We start from the raw sequence: 23,230 nt of genomic DNA, 5'->3' as shown, positions 1-23,230 counted from the left end.
CCCATTCCTCTGTGGGCTTGTGGGAGGGAGGAGGGGGCGGGGGAGGAAGGGGGCGGGGGCGGGAGAGGGGAGGGCGGCCTAAACAGGCTTAGGCAGCCATTGCTAGTCCCCATCGGGCATCTCCATCTAGAGGGCTGTGGTCGAGTGTTGAGATAGAAATTGTGATTTCAGAGTGATTCCAAGGTTACCTTCTGATGGGAAGAGAAAGAAAACCAACATTTAGTGAGCAAGTACTATGAGCCAAGTATTATCCCTTCTCCATTTTAATTAACTCCACAATAACTCTAGAAGTTCGCTTTACTTTTCTCATCCTATTTTTAAGAAAACTGAGATTCAGGAGATTAAAAAAACTGAAATCACATAGTAAATGGAAGAGCCGAAATGCGACATCCCAGCCACTGTTTCCTAAGCTTAATGGAAGGAAACTGCTGTTCTTTTGTTTTGGAGAGAGGCAGCCAGGCAGCAGCTGGCAACAGAAAACCCATTTCCTAGGCAAGGGAACTGAGGGCTGGAATGAACTCACCCTGGTAATCCTGAAAGGTGTGGGCATGGAGGAAAGGGGATGCCAGCCACACCCTGTGTTCAGGATGGTTGCTGTGGCATCCATGGGAGTTACCAAGCCTTGGGTGTTGAGTCACCTGGCAAAGGATGGCTAGAGCAGAGAGAGTTTTTTTTCCTTGTACGTTGCAGGTGCATAAAAGAGAGGGTTCAAATAAATGCTGTTCACTCACTGAGCATTTCTTTGGCTCCTGCTACATATTAGGCACTACATAGCCCATGCCTCAAATCAGCTTATTTTCTAAGGGGGAGATGAGGAATGAGTGACAAGTAAAACGTGGGTTGACAGGTGGTGATAGGCTGAATAGAGAAAAGTTAAGCAGAGGAGGTAAACCTGAGTCCAAGCTCATACATCTAACCACACGACAGGCCAGTAAATCAAGGAACAAGTTACTGGGGCAAGGAATGGTGACTTTATTTGGGAAGCCAGCAGACTGAGAAGATAGTGGACTAGTGCCCAAAGAACCATCTTGCCCGAGTTAGAATTCAGGCTTCCTTTGTACTAAGAGGGGAGGGAGTAAAGTCAAACATTTCCTGGTTTCTAGTTCGCCCCTGGAGGAAATGTGTGAATTCCATCCTGCAGTCATTCATAGGTGGGCCTGGTCAGGATGTTTCCTGTGAGCTAAACAAAGGTATTTTAGCTTAACACTCATTACCTGGGGGGGGGGGCAGGGTTCCCAGAAATGGGCCATTATGTATAATTTAAGCTTATAGGCAACATCCCATTAGTGATTAACTTGTGACAAAAGCAGTAAAACACAAAGGTTAAAGTAAAAGAAACAGAGTCAACATGAAGTCAGATTTGTTCTTCCCTATTACAAACTGTAGGGCCAAGGTGTGTATGTGTTGTATATAGGGTGATCAGGGAAGGCTTTGCTGATAGGTGACACTGAGCTGGATCTGGAGGAACTGAAGGAGCAGGCCGTGTGACTATCTGGGAGAATTCCGTTTTAGCCATAAGGAGCAGTAAGTAAAAAGGTGATGAGGCTGGAGCGTGCCCAGCAGTGTGTTTGGGAAACAACAAGTGGCCAGCGTGCTGAGCAGTACGAGAGAGGGAGGGCAAAGATAGAGAAGGAACTGGGGCCAGAGAGTGTAGGAGTTTTCAGGCCTTTGTAAGATTGTTGGATTTTATTCTGAGTGATCTGGGAAATCATTAGAAGGCTTTGAGCAGGGAAGAGACATGATTTGCATTCGCTTTAAAAGGGTCGCTCTGGCTGCTGTGTTGAGCACAGCTAGTATGGGGGCCCTGATGGAGGCAGGGAGACCAGCCAGGAGGCTACAGCAGTCTTCGTGGTGAGAGATGGTGGTTTGGAGCAGGGAAATGGCAGTGGAGGTGGTGAGAAATGGTCTGAGTCTGGATAGAGTTTGAAGACAGAGTCAATTGGATTTGCTGATGGATTGGAAAGTAGGATGTAAAAGGGCTCAAGGAGGACTAAAGTTTTGGTACTGAACAAAGGACAGACATAGAGAAGGCTGCGGGAGGAGGAGAGCATGCGTGTGTGTGTTTCTCACAGGCGTGGGAGGTGGGGTGGGAACCAGGAGTTCATTTTTGGAAATATTAAATTTGAGATACCTGTTAGACATCCCAGTAGTGATCTCTCTGGAGTCTGGAGTGGTCCACACTGGAGTTATAAATTTGGGACTTGTTAGCAAATAGATGGTGTTCATAACCATGAGACTGGTTGAAACTAACTAGGGTATAGTTTAGAGAGAGAAAGGTCCAAGGGCTGGGCCTTGGGGCACTATAATTTTCAGAGGTTGAAAAAATGGAAAGAAACCAGTTGGAGACTGAGAAGGGATAATGTCCTGGGAGCCAGCTGAAGAAAGCTGCCAAGAGCTCAAATAAGATGAGAATGGAGGGTTGACCATTGCATTTGGCAGCACAGTGGTCCCTGGTGGCGAGAGTGGTAAGGTAGAGGGTGGGGCCAAGTTTGACTGGAGCGTGTTCAGGAGAGGACGGGGGAGAGGCAGAGCAGAGTGGCAGTGCAGACTGCTCTTTTGAGGAATCATCCTGTGAAGGGGAGCAGAGAAATGGCACAAGAGCTGAAACATGAGGGCAAGAAAGTTTTTTTTTTTTTTTGGTTTTGGTTTTTATCCTTTAAGAAGAGAGATTCCTGCAGGTTTGTATGCAGATGGGAGCAGAAAGGAAGAAGTTGTGGAGGAGGGACCTTGAGTAGGGGAGGGGGCCTATCCGGAGCACAGGAGGTCCACTTACAGCAACAGGAGGGCCGTAGTTTGTGGGCACAGGCAGGCCAGTGGGTAGAGGTGGGAGGTGTGTAGGAGTAGGAGGCAAGGTCAGCAGCTGAGAGAAGGATGCCAGCAGAGGTGCTGAATGTTTGAGGAGAGAGAAAAAAGCACACAATTGTCACTTGGAAACTAAGGGAGTGAAAGGACCAGGGAAATACCGTCGGATGGCTGGCAAGCACTGATGGCCCATTTGAAGTAAGTGGCTGTGGGTATAAAGTGAATGAAATTCATGAAAGTTAAAGTGAATCAAAATTTTAAACCCAAATGTGTTTTTTAAATATAGAGCTAATTTAATGTAGAGTGATTTAACTTTTTTAATTCCATGATTCCTCTTTTCTGAAACCTATGAGGATTCCCTTTAAATCCAGCATTAAATCCAAACACCACACCTGGTTTTCCCTGTGCCACTCTCTCTACTCTCACAAGCTTACTGACTGCTAGTTCCCAGCTCAGAGCCTGCCTTCTGTCTGGTGGGTCTCCTCCCTTTCCTCCAGGTCGCTGTTCTGTTCTGTTCTGTTCAAGTGTAAGTTCTGTTCATGCGGTTCCCCCTGCCTTTCCTTCAGCCAAGCAGCACATCCTCCGGGAGTTCCGGGACGGCCCCAGCTTTCCTTTCTCTGCATTTTCGTTAAGCTATAGGCTGTAGCACTCACTGATTGCTTTCTGATTATTTTACCCTGGAGAGCCTTGTTTCCTACATAGGCAGAGTGTGCTTGAGGTCAAGGACGACTCACCTCCTGCCACTGGGCATCTTGAAATATTTGATAATATAATCAAGGTGCAAAAAAGAAGGCAGGGCTGGTTGCTGAGCCCCAGGCAGGGCCCCTGATTTCCTTCAAATGGACCTGGTAACATGCAGTTCCAGAATCCTACAATACACCTTTGCAAATTCCAATCAGCAACTATTTAAAAAGGCACCCAGGTTAGAAAGGCATATACTTCTCCTCGGCCTCCCCCTTTCACAGCTCCTCAAGCGCCCGCCTGTGGCTTTCAGTGGAGTTGGAGGAGCTGTAGGGGAGTCAGGGTTGTTTGTGTTTCCTCTGTGATAGTCATCAGTGAACCAGAGAATCTGCAGCTCCCGAAGCTGGCAGAGAGGTGACCTGTATAGAGGCCTCTCTACCCCCTGGGTGGCATCCAATTGGGTCCCGTGCAGTTATTAGGGGAATAATGGGATTCATTTCTGCAAGGACTGGCTGGCTGGGGCCAAGCTTATTTTAATTTTCAATGTTAATAAACTTGTGGCTATTGCCTTTTTCACACCAATGTGCCTCACACCTCATTTCGCTTGCCCATTAGGCAGTTCCCAGCAGTGCCCCTGTTCCCAGCACCTCTTAAACACGGAGCAGTTATGCTTACTTGTGAATGATGATGAAACTTGGAGGAGGCAAATGCACTGGCATAGAACTTTCCCCCCAACTTCATCAGGTGTGCAATGGGCACATCCTTTTAGTGAGAAACAGGGCAGTGGTTACAACCTGCACTGTGGCAGAAACGCAGGGACTGTCCACTCCTGGGTCCCCATGGCCCCACCAGCATGCCACTTGAGCCGGTGCCTGCTGACCCGGACCTCAGAGCCCCAGCACTGGGCTCTGAAAACAGCCCACCCAGCTTGGGAAATGAGAAGCTAATGCTCTTCATTTATCTTGAAATGAGAAGTTTTCAATAGGTCTTAAGTGTGTATTAATGCATTGAGAGTAATGATCCCTTTATTTACAAAGCTGTTTAATTCCTCACTTTTCTGCTCCTTGTGGGTCTGAGTGGATTCTTCATTTACCAGGTTACTCTGTGATTTTCACAGCAGCTTAGACAACCCTCATTTCCCCCTCGCCTGGTCCTTTGACTGATACCCAAGCAAAGAGATTGTTAGCCTGACTTCCGACTCCATTTGCAAAATTTCCCTGGGTGTGAAGAATGGTTTCACGTGAGGGGACAGTGTGTACTGGAACAGGGAAATGGGACATAGGTCTCACCCAGAGAGCATTGCCCTCGCCCTCAGACAGCATCTCAGCTCCCCTGCCGCTCCACCCAACAGTCTTCCTCTGCCCAGTGTCATCCTGGTTGCCTCCACTGTCCCCAAGCCCCTGCTTCCCACATGACGAATTTCAGTAATCTTCAGTGATGGAGAGGCATGTATAAACTCCTTTCAGAACAGGGCTCTGTTAGCAATGGCGACATCACTTTAGTGGGTTGCAACTTGTTATCTTTTTAAAGAAATGAATAAGAGTAGAATAGAATAGAAAATATCAGAGTGCATTGCACCTGGTGATGGTGGTGGGTACTGTTTCAGTAAGGTTTGATTTTGCTTTGTTCATTTAAGAAATAGTTATTAAACTGCTACTCCTTAGTGGGCAGAGTTAGCGGGGCTGAGTTTCAGGAGCTGGTTTCAGTTATATGTTCAGTTTTCTGTGTCCACTTGCAGCTATATGTGTACTGGATCACAATATAAAATGTATCTCTTACCATAGATTGGTGTAGAAAATCTTGGTGAATCCCTGAAGTACCCAGCACGCCCCAGGATCCATGCATCCCCATCCGACTTCTGGCTTTGAGTTTCTCAGCCGGCCAACCCGAGCCTTGGATCTAGAATATAGTGCTCTTGGTTGCCTACTGCTTGCCCAGCAGGATTCAGTGTGTGCCCTTTGACCTTTTTCCTTACCTACTCCCTAGAGGGAGGGACTGGGGTCAGGCATTTTGAAGCACGTGGCTCAGAGAGAAGGTGTCATCAGTGATGGGTGGCAGACACCTAGGAAGCACACCAGCAAACAATGCTGGGCTTGAACCCAGCATCGGAATCAGAAGAGTCTTGGTTTGGGTGAAACATTTTCACAGAAGACTCCCAGGAGTCCAAGGTCAGTGAGATTCCCGTGGGGTAAGCTGGCCAGAATTTCTGAAAGCAACACTTAGGGAGACCGTCTTTAGTCCTTGGATAGCTTCAGATTGTCTCTGTGGCATTTGCTCCAACCACAAATGAAAAAGCCATTCATGTAAAGAAACATTTATTTTTTCTAATTGCAAAAATTCTGAATTGGTAGGTGATAGTGTATGTGTGGGGATGGGTGCGAGGAGGAGGGGATAACTTCGCAGGAGATCTCCATGCTAAGCTGCATCTTTAGCAACGTGTCCTGAATTTTCTTTGGAATCTCTGCCATTCCAAGTGCTGCGCTTGCCGTAGAGACTGAGTCTGGGATGATAGCTGGAGAGTGCATCTGTGATAACTCTGGGGCAGGATGGGGTGTGAAGGGATGCGGGTGCCAGCCTTACATTCAAAGAAGGCTCAGCCTAGCTTTTGACATCCTTTCAAACAAGGCTATGGGTAGAGTTACAGATGGTTTTCACACAACTTTGTTTCCTATTATAAGACAATGCTACTGATAGAGCTTTATAAATTGATATCTTAACACAAATCATGTCATTATATTATGGATAGCATATTATATAATATTGTTTTTTGGGGGGAGGCGTGGTGTTAAAAACTTGAATATCTACAATTCTTTTTGTGACTTTAGTTTTGTAATAGATTGAAGCCTGTGAGGTTTTCGTTTGGTCAGTTTGAGAAGGTTGATCCAGGGCCTGCTTGAAGGTCGATCCCACAGGGATGCTAAGTGGAGGCCATTCTTGAAAAGTTGTTTCACGCCACCCTCTTCATCAGCTAGGAGAAGGTGAAAGCAGGATCTACTCCTGTCTACAGAGCACTTTGGACGCTTCCAAGGCAATACTGCTATAGATGTTGGGCAATGTGTCCCCAAAGGACATCTTCACATAATACATGACAGTGACCCAGGGAGAGTGAAGCAGGGAGGGGAAATCTCAGGTCAAATGCTGCCCAGCACTGCAGCTCTGGAAAGCTCAGGAATTCTCCTTCCTTTTAGGTTACTTTTTTTTTTTATTTAAAAGAAGGGCTTCCAGTGCCTTCTCCTCTCCGTTAGCAACAGTCATATCTTCAGAAAACTTGGAAAACCCAAAAAATACCAAGAACCAAAGAAAAATAACCATCCATCATCCTTCCTGTCTCAGCCGCATTACACAGCCAGGCAAAGTGCACTACGGCAGCATGGTATATGGCCTTCCAGACTGTTTTCTTTACCTTTATAGAGACCTGTGGATTGCAAGGGGAAACATTCCTTTTTTTCTCCTTGTGTTTCCACCTGGGACCATTAAATTGGAACTTCCATCCCTGAAGAAGTATTAGGCAGAGTACTTCCACTTTCCCTCTGCTGCCTCACTTACTCCCCTACGCTCATGGGAAGAGGAATTATTGGCATGGAGAAGAGATTAGGGAAATTGTTTAAGTTTTCCCTCCTACTCTCAGATCCATGGATTTCATGCGAGCTTACCCTCAGTCCCTCTGGTGGTTCTCAGGGGGGCAGCCCCACTATCCGTGGTTGGGGTAGCATGTAGGAATATGTGGGGCAGGTTCTTTGTGGTCACACTGCTTGGGCGATAGTGTGGTATCTAACGGGTGAGGCCAGGGATGCTAACCACCTGCAGTGTGTCGGACAGCCCTCCCCAACACGCCATGGCCTGAGATTGAGAAGCACTTGCCAGGGATAAGCTTACCAGAGCTGGCGCTTCCCTGGCAGGAAGGAGCTTGGTTCTGGACGGGTCAGGATAGTTCACAGAAGGAAAGAGCAGGAAGCTCACTTTGCCTTGAGCTACCTTTTCCTCCCAATCAGAAGTCTTAGTAACAAAAATGGTGTGTTGCTCTCCATCTGCCTCACTCTTTAGTCTGTTTCTAACTCTGAGGGAAAGAGAGAAGTGCGATTATCAAACTCCAACATAGACTTAAAAAAAAATACAGCACCATTACACCACACATGTTGTTTTGTGCCTTGCCTTTCTTTTCACGTAGAAATAGATCACAAACATTTTTTTCATGACAATAAATATTTTGTCTGCAGCATGACTTTTTAATGGCTGTATCACATTCCAACATATAGGTGTGCCATACTTTACCTAGTTAATCATCTTCTTTTAGACATTTAGGCTGTTTCCATATATGTATATGAACAGTGCTGCAGTGAATGCCCTGATAACACTACATCTTAGCACAGATTTCTGATTCTTTGTGACAATTCTTAGAATTAAGGTGTATGCATAATTTTTAGACTTTTTGTTTTTAAAAACTGCTTCATTGAGATGTAACTGGCCCACAGTAAACTGCACATACTTGAAGTTTTGACATGTGTATGCAGCCATAGAACCGTCATCACAATCATGACAGTAAACATATCCATCACCTCAAAAGTTTCCTGTGACTCTCTGTAACCCCTCCCTCGTGCCCTCCCCACCCTCTCCCCAGGCAACCACTGATCTGCTCTTTATCACTATAGTTGGGATTTTCTGGAGTTTTATATAAATGTAATTATACTGTACATACACTTTGTGTTCAGCGTTCTTATTTTAAGATACATCTATATCGTCAAGTGTATCAACAATTCGCTCCTTTCTATTGCTGAGTAGTATTCCATCCCGTGAACAGAACACAGTTTATTTATCCATTCATCTGTTGATGGTTGTTTCCAATTTTGGGCTGCAGACATACCTCAGAGATATCGTGGGTTCGTTTCCAGATCACTGCAATAAAGTGGATATCGCAATAAAGTGAGTCACTCAACTTTTTGATCTCCCAGTGCACACAAAAGTTATGTTTACTCTTCGCTGTAGTCTGTTAAGTCTGCAATAGTATTAATGTCTCAAAAAAGTACATACCTTAATTTAAAAATATTGCTAAAAATGCTATCATCTGAGCCTTCAGCAAGTCATAACATTTTTATAATAGTAACATCAAAGATTACTGATCACAGATCACCATAACAAATATAATAATAAAGAAAAAGCTTGAAATATTCTGAGAGTTACCAAAATGTGACATAGAGACACAAAGTGAGCAAATGCTGTTGGGAAAATGACACTGATAGATTTTCTTGACACAGGGTTGCCACAAACCATCACTCTGTAAAAGATGCAGTATCTGCAAAGTGCAATAAAGCAAAGCATGGTAAAATGAGGTCTGCCTGTATTGCAGATAAAGATGCAGTGAACATTTGTGCCCAAGACTATGCAGACTCCAGGTTTCATTTCTCTTGGGCGAACACCTAGAAGTGCATTGGGTAGGTCATACGGTGGGTGTACGTTCAACTTTTTTGGAGACTGCCAAACTGTTTGATGAAGTGGAGTTACCATATTAAGACTTTTGATATTTAGTTTAAAATAATGCGAGTGAATCTGAATTAGTTTTAATTGCTTTTAGAATAGGAGCATCAGGTCGTAGGACATTGGAGCTAGAAGGAACTTGATATCATATCCAGGTTTTTGCTTTACTGAAGAGGAAACAGTGATCCAGAAAGGTTAAGTGATCTTTCCAAGGTCTTTCAGCTCACAGGCTACTCTCTTTGATCGTTTATAAAACCCGGCGATTGGGGAGTCATTCTACAAGTGATGTTGCAAAGAGCATAGAAAGGGTAATGAGCGTATAATCTACAGGGAGTCATCTCTGACCACTCACAGAATAGCAACAGCAGTTCAACAGCGGGGAAAACAAAAATGTGCTATCATCAGTAACACTTGGTGCATGGAGGGAGCCACGTGGTTTCTGAGCAAACTGATGCACCCCAAGATTAAGGGTACAGTGCGGTCCATTAAAAATGAAGAAAACAGTGTGCTGATTCCCCGGCCCCTTCAGCTTCCCTTTCCAGCTCCCCCTCTTATTATCATATTCATAAGCATTGTCCCTAATCAGTCTCCCTGAGTAAAGTTAACAAGTAGATGTGCGCACTCTCTTGAAATTGTTTTGCTTAGCCTAAGAAGCTGTCACGGTGTTGAGAAGGCTGCCGCTTTAACCAGATTTCATCTCTGTGTGTCACCGCTCATGTCAAAGTAAAAATGCACTCAGACATAAGAGTTGTCCTGCTTTCATCAAGAGCGCCAGCCTGCCTGAGCCTCGTTCCACTTGGTTAAGCCTGTTATTTAAATTGTTAAAATTGAGACATCGGCAGTAAATTTCAGAGAAGATATAACAATTATTAGATACAAGCTGGGCTCTTGTACTTGAGAATAACCATGCCCTCCATCCACCAGCAGAATTAGCCACAAATAATTTACAATGGTTGCTTTAAGAAGTGTGCCCTCTAGTACTTGGATGGCATTAAATCACAGCCCGTCCCCCCTGAATCATATTTCCAACTTTTAAGAAGATTTGATTCCAGTCAGCAGAGTGGCGGAGCACTCCAGGGGGCCACCTTTTAGTGCCTCTAACTCTTGAAGAGCTGAGTGAGGATTCCCCAAGCTGCCTTCCAGCTATGAGTTTTGTGTTTAGGTGACTTTATATACCAGGCAGGGGAGCCACAATCCAGAACAATCGGCCTTTGAGGGTGAGGTGAAGGAAAAGCTGGGAGGCTCTCTGAGTGACCTTGTGCTATTCAGTCATCCCACTGAAATCCTCTAGGAGCACTTGACCTTGTGGCGATTGTGCCCCGAGCCACAATCTGCTTGCACTGAGACAAAGGCTAAAGGGAAGAGATAAGTATGAATGAAGCCTGGAATCTTCTGAAGGCTCATCAGAGTCACTCTGCTCCATCTTCTCCCTCTCGCTCAGTGAAGGAGCCCCAGAAGGCACTTGCTTATCTAGCAGTTGATTCATGAGACTTTGGGGTAGGCAGAAATCCCAGAGTTGGCTGTTGTTGCTTTAACGTACATCACTCTCAAGCCAAATCTCCCCTAATCCGCACTTGTGAAAAAGATTGCGTAGACCCAGGTGTCAGGCTTGACATTGAGTTACGCTAAATTTCATCATACTGATTTTGGGCCATTATTTCTATTAATAAAATATTAAAAAATTCTGATTCTGACATTTAATGTATCAGATTTGTGTAATCTTTAAATTTTTATATCTTTGTCCAAACCATAGAGAAAAATAGAAATTTTAGAGCTGAAGGAAAGCTTGGACATCATCAATCCAATGCTCTCAGTTTAAAAGCCAAGAACTCAAGAGGTTAAGTAAATTGTCCCAAAGCCACACATCTAGAGAGTGGCAGTAAACTATGGATACTCTTTGAGTCTATGTTGTCTTATTATTGGAAAACTGACTCCAGTGCAAAATGAGTACACATTTCCTCACTTTATCCATAAGGCTGCTCCAGGAAGCTTTGTAAACACACCTCTTAGAATCAGAACCTGATCTGGGCACCTCCCTCCACATTAGTTTTTGCTCAGACATCACCTCTTGCCTGAACTGTCTCCCAGCCCTCGGCCGCTTGTTTTGCCCAGATCGCCACAGTGACTGTCTTTTATGGACAGAACCCACAGTGCCTGCCTCATGCCTGTCTGTGAGCCACCCTGTGGACACTGATGCATGAGACCACTTGGAACCCCAGTCTGTGTCTCTGCAGCTTGGAAATACAGGGGTGTGTTCGTCAGGGTTTTCAAGGAAAACAATCAATGGGATGTGTGTTTATGTAAAATGAACTGTCCCACCTGGTTACGGAGGCTGGTGAGTCCAAAATCTGCAGCATGGGCTGACCCAGGACTGGCTCGAGACCCAGGGGGGCTGATGGTGCACCTCCAGTCCGAAGGCCAGCAGGCTGTTACTGACTGAAATGCTAATCCCATCCAAAACCACTCTCCAAATTGATACATAAAATTACTCATCCCAAGGGGTTAGTACCCTGTGAAACAAAACTTCGATGCTGAGGTATGGGAATCCGTGGTTCAGTTATTCTTCCTGCACTTTCCCTGCCCTGTCCCCAGTAGACTGCCTGGGATGCAGTCATACACGTGGCCTCTCCGAGGACCCTCTGCTCTGCAATACCCTCTGTATTTCAGTGGCAGAGCCCAGCTTGGTGTCTCACCTCCTTCTCTGGCTCACTCCCCTCTGCCTCACTTTTGCTTCCCTGGGATTGCACCTCCCCACAAAGTCTCAGCACATCAGCTTTTGCCTCAGACTCCAGTTTTTAGGAACCTGGGCTACCATACGTTTTTACCAGCTAGCAAACCTGTTCTCAAAACTGATTAAAGCCACAAGCCCATTGAAACATGCCCTCTCCCTAGCTTTGTATCTTGTGCAAATTTCAAGAAACTCTTATTGCCAAGCTTCAGCTGATTCCCTTTGACCAGTTAAAGACCTGGTGTAGGTTATATACCAAGCTTCAATGTCAGGAACTATTACTTCCCACTATTACTTCAGAGTGCATAGACTCTGAACTGTAACTTTGTCAGCTTGACTCACACAGCCCAAATCAATCCTCTGTGTCTAGACAAAGCAATTTAACTTCTTGGTAACTTACCAATTACAGAGCACTTATTTATTGGCGAATTCAAAAGCACAACACATGCTTTTCCTGTGGGAGCCACTGGGTTGAGAGGAGCATGGCTCTCTCCTCTCCCCGCCACAGCGTGTCCTCGCCCACTGATATCAGTGTACTCTGAAAAGGGGGAGTCATCTGGCAAAAATGTCACTTTGCCTGCCGTGTTCAAGGCTCCTATTCGACCAGATATTGTGAACTTTGTTCACACCAACTTGCACAAAAACAACAGACAGCCCTATGATGTCAGTGAATTAGCAGGTCATCAAACCAGTGCTGAGTCTTGGGGTACTGGCAGAGCTGTAGCTCGAATCCCCAGGGTTCGAGGTGGTGGGACTCACTGCTCTGGCCAGGGTGCTTTTGGAAATATGTGTTGTGGGGGGCACATGTTTGCACCAACCAAGACTTGGCGACGTTGGCACCGGAGAGTCAACACAACGCAGAAGCGATATGCCATCTGCCCTGCACTGGCTGCCTCGGCCTTATCAGTGCTGGTCATGTCTAAAGGTCATCGTATTGAGGAAGTTCCTGAACTTCCCTTGGTGGTTGAAGATAAAATTGAAAGCTACAAGAAGACCAAGGAGGCTGTTTTACTTCTGAAGAAACTTAAGGCATGGAATGATATCAAAAAGGTCTATGCCTCTCAGCGAATGAGAGCGGGCAAAGGCAAAATGAGAATGCCGTATCCAGTACAGGGGACCCTGCATCATCTATAATGAAGACAATGGTATCATCAAGGCCTTCAGAAACATCCCTGGAATTACTCTGCTTAACGTAAGCAAGCTGAACATTTTGAACCTTGCTCCTGGTGGGGATGTGGGGCGTCTCTGCATTTGGACTGAAAGTGCCTTCTGCAAGTTAGATGAGCTGTATGGCACGTGGTGTAAAGCTGCCTCCCTGAAGAGTAACTACAACCTCCCCCATGCACAAGATGCTCGGTACAGACCTTAGCAGAATCTTGAAAAGCCCAGAGATCCAAAGAGCCCTCCGAGCACCATGCAAGAAGATTCATCGCAGAGTCCTGAAGAAGAATCCACTGAAAACCCTGAGAATCATGTTGAAGCTAAACCCATATGCAAAGACCATGTGACGGAACACCATTCTTCGCCAGGCTAAGAACCACAAGATCCGAATGGATAAAGCAGCGGCAGCACTAGAAGCCAAATCAGACGAGAAGGGGGTTCCAGGCAAGAAGCCTGTGGTGGGAAAGAAAGGAAAGAAGGTTGTTGGTGTTGAGAAGCAGAAGAAGCCTGTGGTGGGAAGAAAGGCTGCAGCGACCAAGAAGCCAGCAGCTGACAAGAAGCCCGCAGAAAAGAGGCCCACCACAGAAGAGAAGAAGGCTGTTGCATAAACTTAAATTTGTTTATTCCGTGGAGGTCAAATCATTTTGGACAGCTAAGTTGGAATAAAGTTCTGATCAAAGTGGTAGTGAAGAAAAAGAAAAAGCACAAGACATGGTGAAGGTTATGAAGAACAAAAGATACGATTTCTGCTCTTCAAATTGCTTACAGTCTACAAGCATGTTTGCTTTTCATTCCCTCATCAGATTGAAAGTATACTTAACAGGTTAGACATGCAAAATATTTCTATAAATGTCTTTTGACCAAGATGTTTCAAAATTCAAATAATTCTGTTGGAGTCACTGAAAAATCTTGGTGGCCATGAACTAGGAGGTGCAAACCCAGCTTGGAAACTGCAGAGGAAAAAGTATAGTAGCTGGTGCCAGTGAAAGATCATTAACTGGTTTAAGTAGCCTTTTCGTCTAGTTGCTTACTGACATTTTAAGGGAACTTGAAGGAAGTAGACCCACGGATAATACAAAACCAGCAAGCAATCCAGAGAGAATGCTGACTCTGAAATATACAGAATAACTATTTTTTTTTTAGTGGTAGATTTATAATCCAAATTAAAACTCATTGAAGCCAACGTTATGATTCAATTGCATTCTCCAAAGCACGAGATGGAGGAGCTAAACTTAGGCTGTGGATTTCTGTATCTGCCTTCTATCTGGCTGCCATAGAGGTACAGATAATACACGTTAATAGCATTATTGATGGTTGGTGAGAAGCCTTTGTCTTCATATTACCCACTTCAGTTTTAGATACATATCTTAGCCATTTTGTACTTTTTACCCTATTCCTGCATCTGTCCAAAAAAATTTAAAATATGCAGATAGACTCTCTTGAAATAAAGGACTAGACAGAAAGCCTTTATGAACAGTGTATTTCCTGTATTATAGAGGTGCTACCTCCACATATCTCTGAACTGTGAAAAATTATTATAAGATCTGATATCTTCAAAAACACCCCTTGGTTCTATTATACCTTTCTATAGTTGGACTTGACCCTTATTTGGGCAAAACTCCCACTGACTTTCAGTTGACTGAGCTGATTTGAGTTGAATCACATCAGCTACAAATGGTCCCCTTTCCACTCTACATTCTGATCGTGTGATGCAGTGTGTCATAACGTGGCAATGATACATATTGGCAATCTTATACTGCTGATTAATTGCTGGGAAAGTAATTTCTTTCTAACTGCACTAGAATGCTTTTGGTGCCTGACATCATAGGGGCTCAGGCACACTGGCTTAGAATGACCAGGGAAAGCTGACTCCCATCCCACCTAAAAACGATCCCAAGTCTTTGAAAATAATAGTAGCAGTTAACATGTGTTGAGTGCTGACTTGTGCCAGGCACTGTGTAAAACATTTGCATGCACTGCCTTATCTCCTGCCCTCTTCAGCAGAGCCCCATGAGGCAGGTCCTCTAGTCTGGCGTCACTGTCCCATGTGGAGACCATTGGAGACCATGCCTGGCTCGGCACCCCGGCACTTTGTATTCCCTCTGCCTGGCCTGCTCCTCCTGCTTATCACGTGACTGGGTTCTTTTCACACTTTAGGTGTCAGCCCCTACGTCACCCCCTTGTGCGGGCCATCCCTGATCACTCCGTTAGCCCCCTGGCTAACTGGGTGAACGTCAGTTACTATATCAGCGCTTTCCTTTATAGCATTTATCACAATGTATCCTTCCCTTTTGGGAATAGCATTTTGTTTGTTTATTGGCTCCTACTGCAATGGGAGTTCCATGAGGAGAGCAGTTTTGTCCGAGTTGTTTATCTCTCCAGCCCTAGTGTCCAGGACAGGGCTCAGCCACTGTCTGTTTAATGATCACAGAGCCAGGTCAGCTGGGCAAGGCTGCTGTGTGTGCGGCTGGGCAGCGTCTCCCGGTGGAAGAGGGCCAAGGTGCTAGGGAGGGCAGCAGGCGTGGGGCTCGCTTGAGGATGAAGATGCGCTTGCTTTCAGCACTGCCTGCTGTTCTGTGTTTGCTTCCGGCCTTGTTCTCTTTTTTCCCTCCAGGCTTACCCCCAACCCACCCTACACCTCTCAAGCATTTTCTTGCTTTAGAGCGGAAATACTTCCCCCTGGGCTATGGGAGATGTTGAAATTGAAACTGATTCTGGGTATCTCTGAACTGGTGGGCACTGGTATTGCTTGGCAGGGTAACTGAGAACACTAGACAATCCAGGAAATACAAGGAGACAGCTAACCAAAGGGACGTCAGCACCTTTAAGGCTGGACCGAGGTGGGGCTGCACTTGGCAGGGATGTCCACTGACCACACACCTTGAAGGGTGACACAGCTCATTACCAGCCAGTCTTCTTGGTGAGAAGTGACAAGACCCTAATGCTTCAGTGTGAGCATGCTGGCTTGGGACGATTGGTTGATCCTAACTAAGTATGAAACGAGATACGAGACAAAATACTTTTCTACCCCAAGATGTGGGAGGGAAATTGAGAGGGTTCCTTGCACCTGCAGGATGCACTTGCTCCTGTGTTCCTGCAGGCGCACAGCAGGGCTATAGCGTCTCAGGAGCCCCCAGTAAGCACATCACACTCGTCCTCCAGGTTCAAAACCCATCCTCGCAGCCCACAGCCTTTCAAAATGCCTGACATCTTTTCAAGTTAGCTGCTACAAAGGCAAATGCAAACAGAGTGTGTTTCGGAGGTGTTCTGTCACTCAGCCCTCAATCTGTATGTTCTCCCAGACACTCCTCTCCTGCCTGATTTATTTCATATTAAAAGGGCTGTCAATCTGCATCACAAGAACAGGTGGAGAAAAAGTGAGTGATGTTTGCCAAGTGGGTTTTTTGTTGTTGGTGGTTGTTGTTAAAAATGATGGTCTCCTTCTCTTTGGCCATACTCTTGACTCCCCCTCCACGGCTTTCTCAGTCCCCACTTGCCTTCTCTGTCGGTGTCTGCATATCAGAGGTGGGAATTCCACGTACTAGACACATTTACATTAGAAACGCGTTTTGTGAGGCTGTGGCAGACCCTTTGTTATTATCCATCAAGTAGATCTCTTTTTACCATCTGATGGCTTGGCAGCAAGACCATTCTTCTTTAAAACAAAATAAATGTGCCTGCAACGTGGCAGAATATTCAGCGTTGAAGAGGCTGTGCCCTGGCTAATGCGACTTGCATTCTGTGGGCTTCGTTACGACGGGACACCAAGGATGCAATAGACAGTACCAAGTGGGACCACCAGCTGCATTATTGCTTTATGTTAAAATATTGATTATTGCCTTCTTTTTTCGCTTAGGCCAGCTCTTCTTACTTTTACCTGCTCTTTTGGCCTATAAATAGAATTGCTCCACCGATCTCGAAGGTGCCTGATTCTTAGAGAACCAGCCGAAGCCTGCTTCACCTGCCATGTGAAAACTCCCAAATTACGTGGTAACCTGAGGTCAGATTGTCTCCACACACAGGGTCTGTTTTGAGCATGCATGGGAATGACCGGGGAGCTTGTTGAAAAGCAAACTCCTGATCCCCAACCCCAGAAACGCAGACAGTGTGAGGTGGGGCCCAGGAATCTGCATTTTAAACAATTGCTCAGGCGATTCATGGAAAAGGCTTGAGGTGGTGGTGGGGGCGGAGTCAGGAGGCGGTGATCAGGCGGTGATCAGGCGTTGGCTCGGAGCTGGCAGGAGACCCCCCCAACTGTGCCCCAGGCATCACTTGTGATGCAGCTGACCCAGCCTCACCTCCTCCTGGCAGGCCCCCCCCAGGCTCCACCTCCTCCCCAGGGCTTCCATCAGGCTCCACCTCTTCTGTCTCTGCTCTTAAGGAGTGTTTCAGAGAAGAACATGAGAAGAAAAGCCCGAATCAGAAATAATATAAATGCTGCTCTCTCCATTCCCAAAAGAATTAGGCACATAATACAATTTTTGGTGAAGAGATGGGAAGGAAAGGAGAGGAAGAAGAATATTCTAGAATCAAAATATATACCAAACTGCTGCTTGGGAACAAAACCCTCCAGGAGCCCAAGGAAAATGCTGCCTCCAACAAAGCAGCAGACCCCCCCTTCCTTGAGGATGTGTCACTGGAAGACACCCTGGGAGGGTCAGATGCGGGAAGGTGCTGCTGGTCGAGGGATGCTCTGCTGCTTCTGCTCTCAGGTAACACCTGCTGCAAGGGGGCCCCTGAAGAGGATGGAGCAGCTCTACGAGGACCCACTGGGCCTTGGGAAAACTCATGGAGCACCTACAGTTAGACAAATTATATTAAAAACAATAATAAATACTCAAACTCATCAGTTCCTGATTATTTTACTCTATTTTCCTATTTGCACTTTTGAGGTGATTTATGTCTGTTGAATCTGTACAGCAGAAATGCTATGCATCGGTGGGCCACTCTGCGTCTTATATTCTTGGTGGCTTGAAATTGACCATGGTAGGTGTATGTAACACCAGGCATATCAGCAAATGCTGTGAATCAGCACTTGGTTTATTGTTTTGTGGACTATCTAGGCTTGAGAAAGTGTTGGAGAAAATGTTAATAATGCAGGTTAAACTTGTAAGTGTGTCATGTTGATAGCTGTTACATTGTGACTAGCACAAAAATTTGAGGAAATACTCTTCCACTACTTGAAAACCATTATCTGATTCAGCAAACTAGTCACTCACATCACTGACAAAAGAATATAGTTCTGACATATGTCTTCATTGTTCACTTCTGTCCTACTCATTACTGTAAATGAAAATATCAACCACTATTCGTGTCAGAACTACACTTCATTCATCACTTGCAGCCTAGGATGGTGATGGACACAAAAGTTCATAAGAAATTGGCAAAGCCTCTGAATATGTGGAATTACAATAGTTTTGCTCATTTGACTTTTATTGGTAAATTATGTGCTGCACATCCTTCAAATTTATAATAAACCTGCGCACACATATATACAGGCAACCTCCCTGCCACATCCCTCACCCCTAAACCAAGAGCTGGTTGTTAAACATTTACCAGGACATCACTGCCTTAATCCCACTTACAAATATAAACTAGTGAATTCTTCTTTGGAAACCCCAAGTAGAGAGCAGACTTACTCAGAGGCAGTCATCTTATCTACTGGATTATGTGCTTCTTGAGTAAAGAGCCCAGTCCTTTATCTGCTTTTTTGCCTAATGCAGAACCTATATTCAGCAACTGCTCATAAATGCTGAATGGATAGTATACAGTTACCCCTTGTTATCCACGGGGGATTGGTTCCAGGAGCCCTGCCTTAGACACCAAAATCCAGGGATGCTGAAGTCCCTTATAAAAATGGTGTAATACGATGAGTACAATTGGTCCTCTGTATCTGTCGGTTTGCATCGTGGGTACGGAGGGCCACCTGTATCTCAACACAGGCATGCCAGCTATTGATTAGTTGCACAAAGTACCCATGGTGAGAGTAAAACACAGGAAGACTGGAAATGGGGCAAAGAAATGTAGACTCTGTGGTCCATGATAATTTGAAACTAGCAGTTAGGATGAACTTGCTTTTTTATTTGCAAGAAACTCTCTGATAATTTACATTTGGGATGGGAGCTGAGCTTGACTCTTCCATCCCTCAACCATCTTCTCTGCTTATGACCCAGTCCTTCCTTGAAAGCCACCTTGTGGCTTGTTTTTGGTATGCTTTTGGTCCCCTGTGCTAGGCCATGGGAAAGACTGAAGCTAGCACGAGGAAGTGAGGGGAGAAGGAGCGAGGAGGGGAGGTCGAGGTTGTTGTTAGTTACACCAGTTACACCAGTGCATGTGATGTTCTTGATGGGTGCCAGGGACCTGCTGCACATTCTACAAACGGTGTTTTATGTAAACCTCACGACCGGCTTTGTGAAGCCATATTGCTAGTCATCTGAGAAAACAGGCTTTGTGAGGTTAAACAACCTAACCAGAGGGTAGCAGAGCTGGGATGCCCACTCTGCAGACCTGATTTGGGTTGTATTTTGATGTTTTTGAGTCTGCCCCCAAGAGGACACATGTTTGTTTGTGGGTTTTTTTTGATTTTTTGTTTTGTAGTGTTATGTATGACTAGCACATTGGGAAGTTCTCTGGAGTGAGAGAGGTTGCTGCAAGGCTCTGCTGCTCTGAAGATGGCTTAATGGCTTCCGGGCTGGAAATTTTCCTGGCTTCTTTCTTGGAGGTCAAGGCCTGGGTCCTGGAGAACGAGGAGGTTATGAATCTGTTGCGTGCCAAGCTTGTCCTTAAAGCGCAGCTCCTCAAGTGGCTTGTTCCGCTGTTTAACTGTTTTTATTTCTGAGAATTTCTCGTTTACGTCTGCCGTGAATTTCTCACCAAGTTTTAGTACATTTCCCATATCGAGGGTGCCCTGTTATCGGAGAACTCACACAGCAGTAGTCCTTGGGGATTTTGTGGATCTTGGGTTCTGAGAAGTTCTCACGTGTGTTAGTATAGAAATGTCATGCTCTCAGACAACTCTGCAAGCCTCCTGACACAAAATTTTCACTCAAGCCAGGCCGGAAAGTGCTGGCATGTGAGTGGCCCACCATGTGAAAGGGTGGTCACTTCTCACCACGTGGGTCTAATTGCAGCGCCTTTCCCAATTCTGCACCGGTTCCTGTGATACTTGCTGCAGTAGTGGGCCTCACAATGGACTCATTTGGTATTAATGTGAATATAATATGCCGTTCCTTAGGAGTTCCGCTGTAATTGAGCATTCATTAATGTCCACTTATGGTAAAGTGTTGCAGGAAACACTTTGTCCCCCACAAATTGCCAAAGTAATTTCCGCCTGTGTGTCTATATATATGTGGTGTGCGCCATTTATGAGGTCCTTGTGAACTCGGGAACCCTAGTAGATATGAACTTCATATAAGGTCCCAGGTCATAAATCAAGCAACTATTGCAAATGACCGTACTGTCTAAAGGTCAGATGTGCTGGGTCCCATCAAAGGACTTTGATCTTTTGTAGTGTCCAAGGACATCCAACACTGCTGCAATGGCCTCATTTCAAGGATTCCTTCAGCACATGAATTTCCTGATCTCTGCTGGGAGCTCCCAAATTCCCTCAGTTGGCCATTTCTTAGGTTTCTATCCCGACAGCCTCTCACATGGGCAGCCACGTTCACCTCTCCCGTTCACGGGAATTTTCCACTGTGACTTCTGAATACTAAGTGAACCAGAGCTGTTTGAACCCATCCTACTTAGAAGCTAAACTCCTGTTGCAATAGTTTCAGCTAGATTTAAGACTGAAGGCAGAGGTAAGAGTCAGTGTAGCAATGCAAGGCATTAATCTCTTACGTCAGTTGTGTTCACTGTTGCTTTAAAAAAAAAAACATTTCAATAACTTGACGGATTATTCATTTATGTGCAATAGGAAGCATTTACTTTACTTCGTGCCACACATTCACCAGTGCATCATTGCAGGGCTTTCTTTTTTTGTTTTTTTTTTTTAACAAAGGTCATCTCTGTACTAAAAATAATCCCAACAAAAGAAATGCAATACACCACACCCCTCACTCTTCTTTTTCCTTTTGATCCCATTTTCTCTGTGATGTAACTGAGTGATTTTGCAGCAGAAAGCTCCCAAAATTAAACCTGAACTTTCCAAATAGCTTCCTAATAACCGTTGCCCAAATCAATGGGGCTCCATGAATATTTTGACACAGTTTAAATGGGTTTGTATCCTCACCACTGAGATCTGGTGATTTAGCCTGTCAGGCTGCAAATGTGGAAATATCACCTCTCACTGAGCAAAGTCCAATATCTCATTAGAAATGAAAATAGAAGAGAAGGGAAGCACAAATGCTGTCAGTGGCGGTGAGGAAAGAAATTAAACCTCCGGAGGCCTGTATATCTTATACAAAAGATTATGCACTGCCAGGCTGTATAAATCATGCCAGGGCTCTGGGGCTGCAATGGACTAGAAAATAAAAAACCATAAAAGTGTCATATTGAAATACAGTCACTGAGAATTCTTTTATGATGAGTCTAAATTCGCCTGACATTCTCGCAAATTCAGGGGCCTGCTTGGGTTGTTTATACCCGGCCTTTCTCTGTCAGTCACGAAGTCCCAGTTTCCACAGCAAATTATTCTAAACAGGGCTTATTATCAAGGCATAAAAAAGTTAAAACACAGATGGCTGGAGAGTTCCTGTTTAATTTAAATGCCCTGTGGCCCACATCAATGCGAGTCTGTCTTGTCCTAGATTTACTATCAATAAATTGGCTGCACTTATTAGGTGGCAAAGCCCTAAGATGTTGGTGGGGAGTATTTCAAATAGAATTAACATGAAGAGATGCAGGGCCGTATCCCATCATCTATGAAATATGGAGAAGGACAAGCTGTACATAAACAGGTGTGACCACTGGTACCCAGGTCTACCCGGGCCAGTCTGCCTGCACCTGGAGGGGGAGGAATCATACCTGTTACAGAAATTAATTACAGACATGGGCTTAATTACCAGTGGCATCTTCTGCCTGAGTTAAAATAAATAAATAAACGATCAGCGTAATACAGGCAAATGGTGATCCAGACTTTCAGAGCCAATCAGGGAGGTTTGGGCCCAGAAAACCAAACAGGGTATATAGAAGCATTTTATGTGGAATGACACACTGCCAGTTTGTGAAAATACGGGCCGGCTCTCTCCCTGGCTGATTTATCTTTCAGCTTCGCTTGTACGGCAGCCAGTCAGTTGGCAGGGTTTTTGCTGGGTTATTATCGTGTTCAGGGCAGTGGAGCAGGTGACCGGGAAGGCTGAAAAGACACAGAGAGACCTCTGTCCTGGAGGCGAACTGTTGGGGCCCTGGGGATCTGAGATGGGCATGGAGATGAATGGGATGCTGGACGCATCAAAAATGGCCATGAAATGTCCCTTTTACATGAAAGGTGCAGGGTGGCCCTGGGAGAATTGAGGCTTTGTAACCACTAACAGAATTGGGCTGGAACCTGGGTTCAGATCTTGACCTTGCTTTTTACTGGGTGTGTGGCCGCGAGTCCATGGCAAGTTCTTTGTTTTCTCTGATCTTTGATATCTCTACATAAAAAGAGAAGAATCTGATCTGCCTCCGAGGGTGCTTGTGAGAATTAACTGAAAGAACACCAGCAGGGACCGCGCAGGGTGCCTGGCCCGCTGTAAGCGCTTGGTGACTGGGCGGTGGCCCCTTGCCATTCTGACCCTGCGGTTGTGGAGAACTTTCCTGATCCGCTGAAGGAAGCAGTCAGACATCCAGTTAGAATGAGAGACTGGTGCAGTTCCTTGTGCCCTTAGAGCAGCACTGGTCAGTCTCCTTGTGGAATGCTGCACCCCAGATCAAACGCCTCCTGCTCCCCCTTACACACAAGCATTACCTCCTTTTGGAAGTGACAGCACATTCTAACATTTGGGAGAGAACACGTGGAGAGGCAGTGGCTAACTCCAGTCACGTGGCCCAACTTGCTCCCATCACTAATGGTTACTAGGTGTCTCTGCTAGACCTTCTCTTGGACCCTTTCAAGATTTCTGGTCCTGTTTGGAGAAATCTCAGTTTAAATTGGCCTCTTGGCCATGACCTTCAGTCAACCGTACTGAAGACAATGAGGGTTCCACCGTGCTGTTGGTACTGGAGTCTAGCATGAACTATCTCCTGGTCACCCCCCAACACTGAGCACTACAAAATGTGCTGCTGCAGAACATGGCACACCAATTCCCAATGCCAGAGAGGGGGCTCCAGCTCCATGTAGGAGAGCAAAGACCATCACAGTGCCAGCCACCGGGAAGAGAAGTCCGAGCACTTCCACACAGCATCTTGGTATCAAGTTGCCAAGGAAAACACAACACAGAGCAGCAGTGGATGGAACAATGCTTT

General features: G+C 45.5%; 1 long non-coding RNA gene and 1 pseudogene across 1 annotated transcript in view; both read left to right on the top strand.

The window, feature by feature from the left end:
• LOC102534476 (uncharacterized) overlaps nucleotides 1-23,230 on the top strand; it is a 119,055-nt gene that overhangs the window by 56,614 nt on the left and 39,211 nt on the right. The gene's annotated exons all lie outside the window — the stretch shown is intronic.
• On the top strand, nucleotides 12,153-13,529 carry LOC116276548 (large ribosomal subunit protein uL4 pseudogene; annotated as a pseudogene).

This window comes from Vicugna pacos, chromosome 7 (assembly GCF_048564905.1).
Source record: "Vicugna pacos chromosome 7, VicPac4, whole genome shotgun sequence".
Classification (NCBI taxonomy): Eukaryota; Metazoa; Chordata; class Mammalia; order Artiodactyla; family Camelidae; genus Vicugna; species Vicugna pacos.
This window is presented reverse-complemented; position numbering and strand designations above follow the sequence as displayed.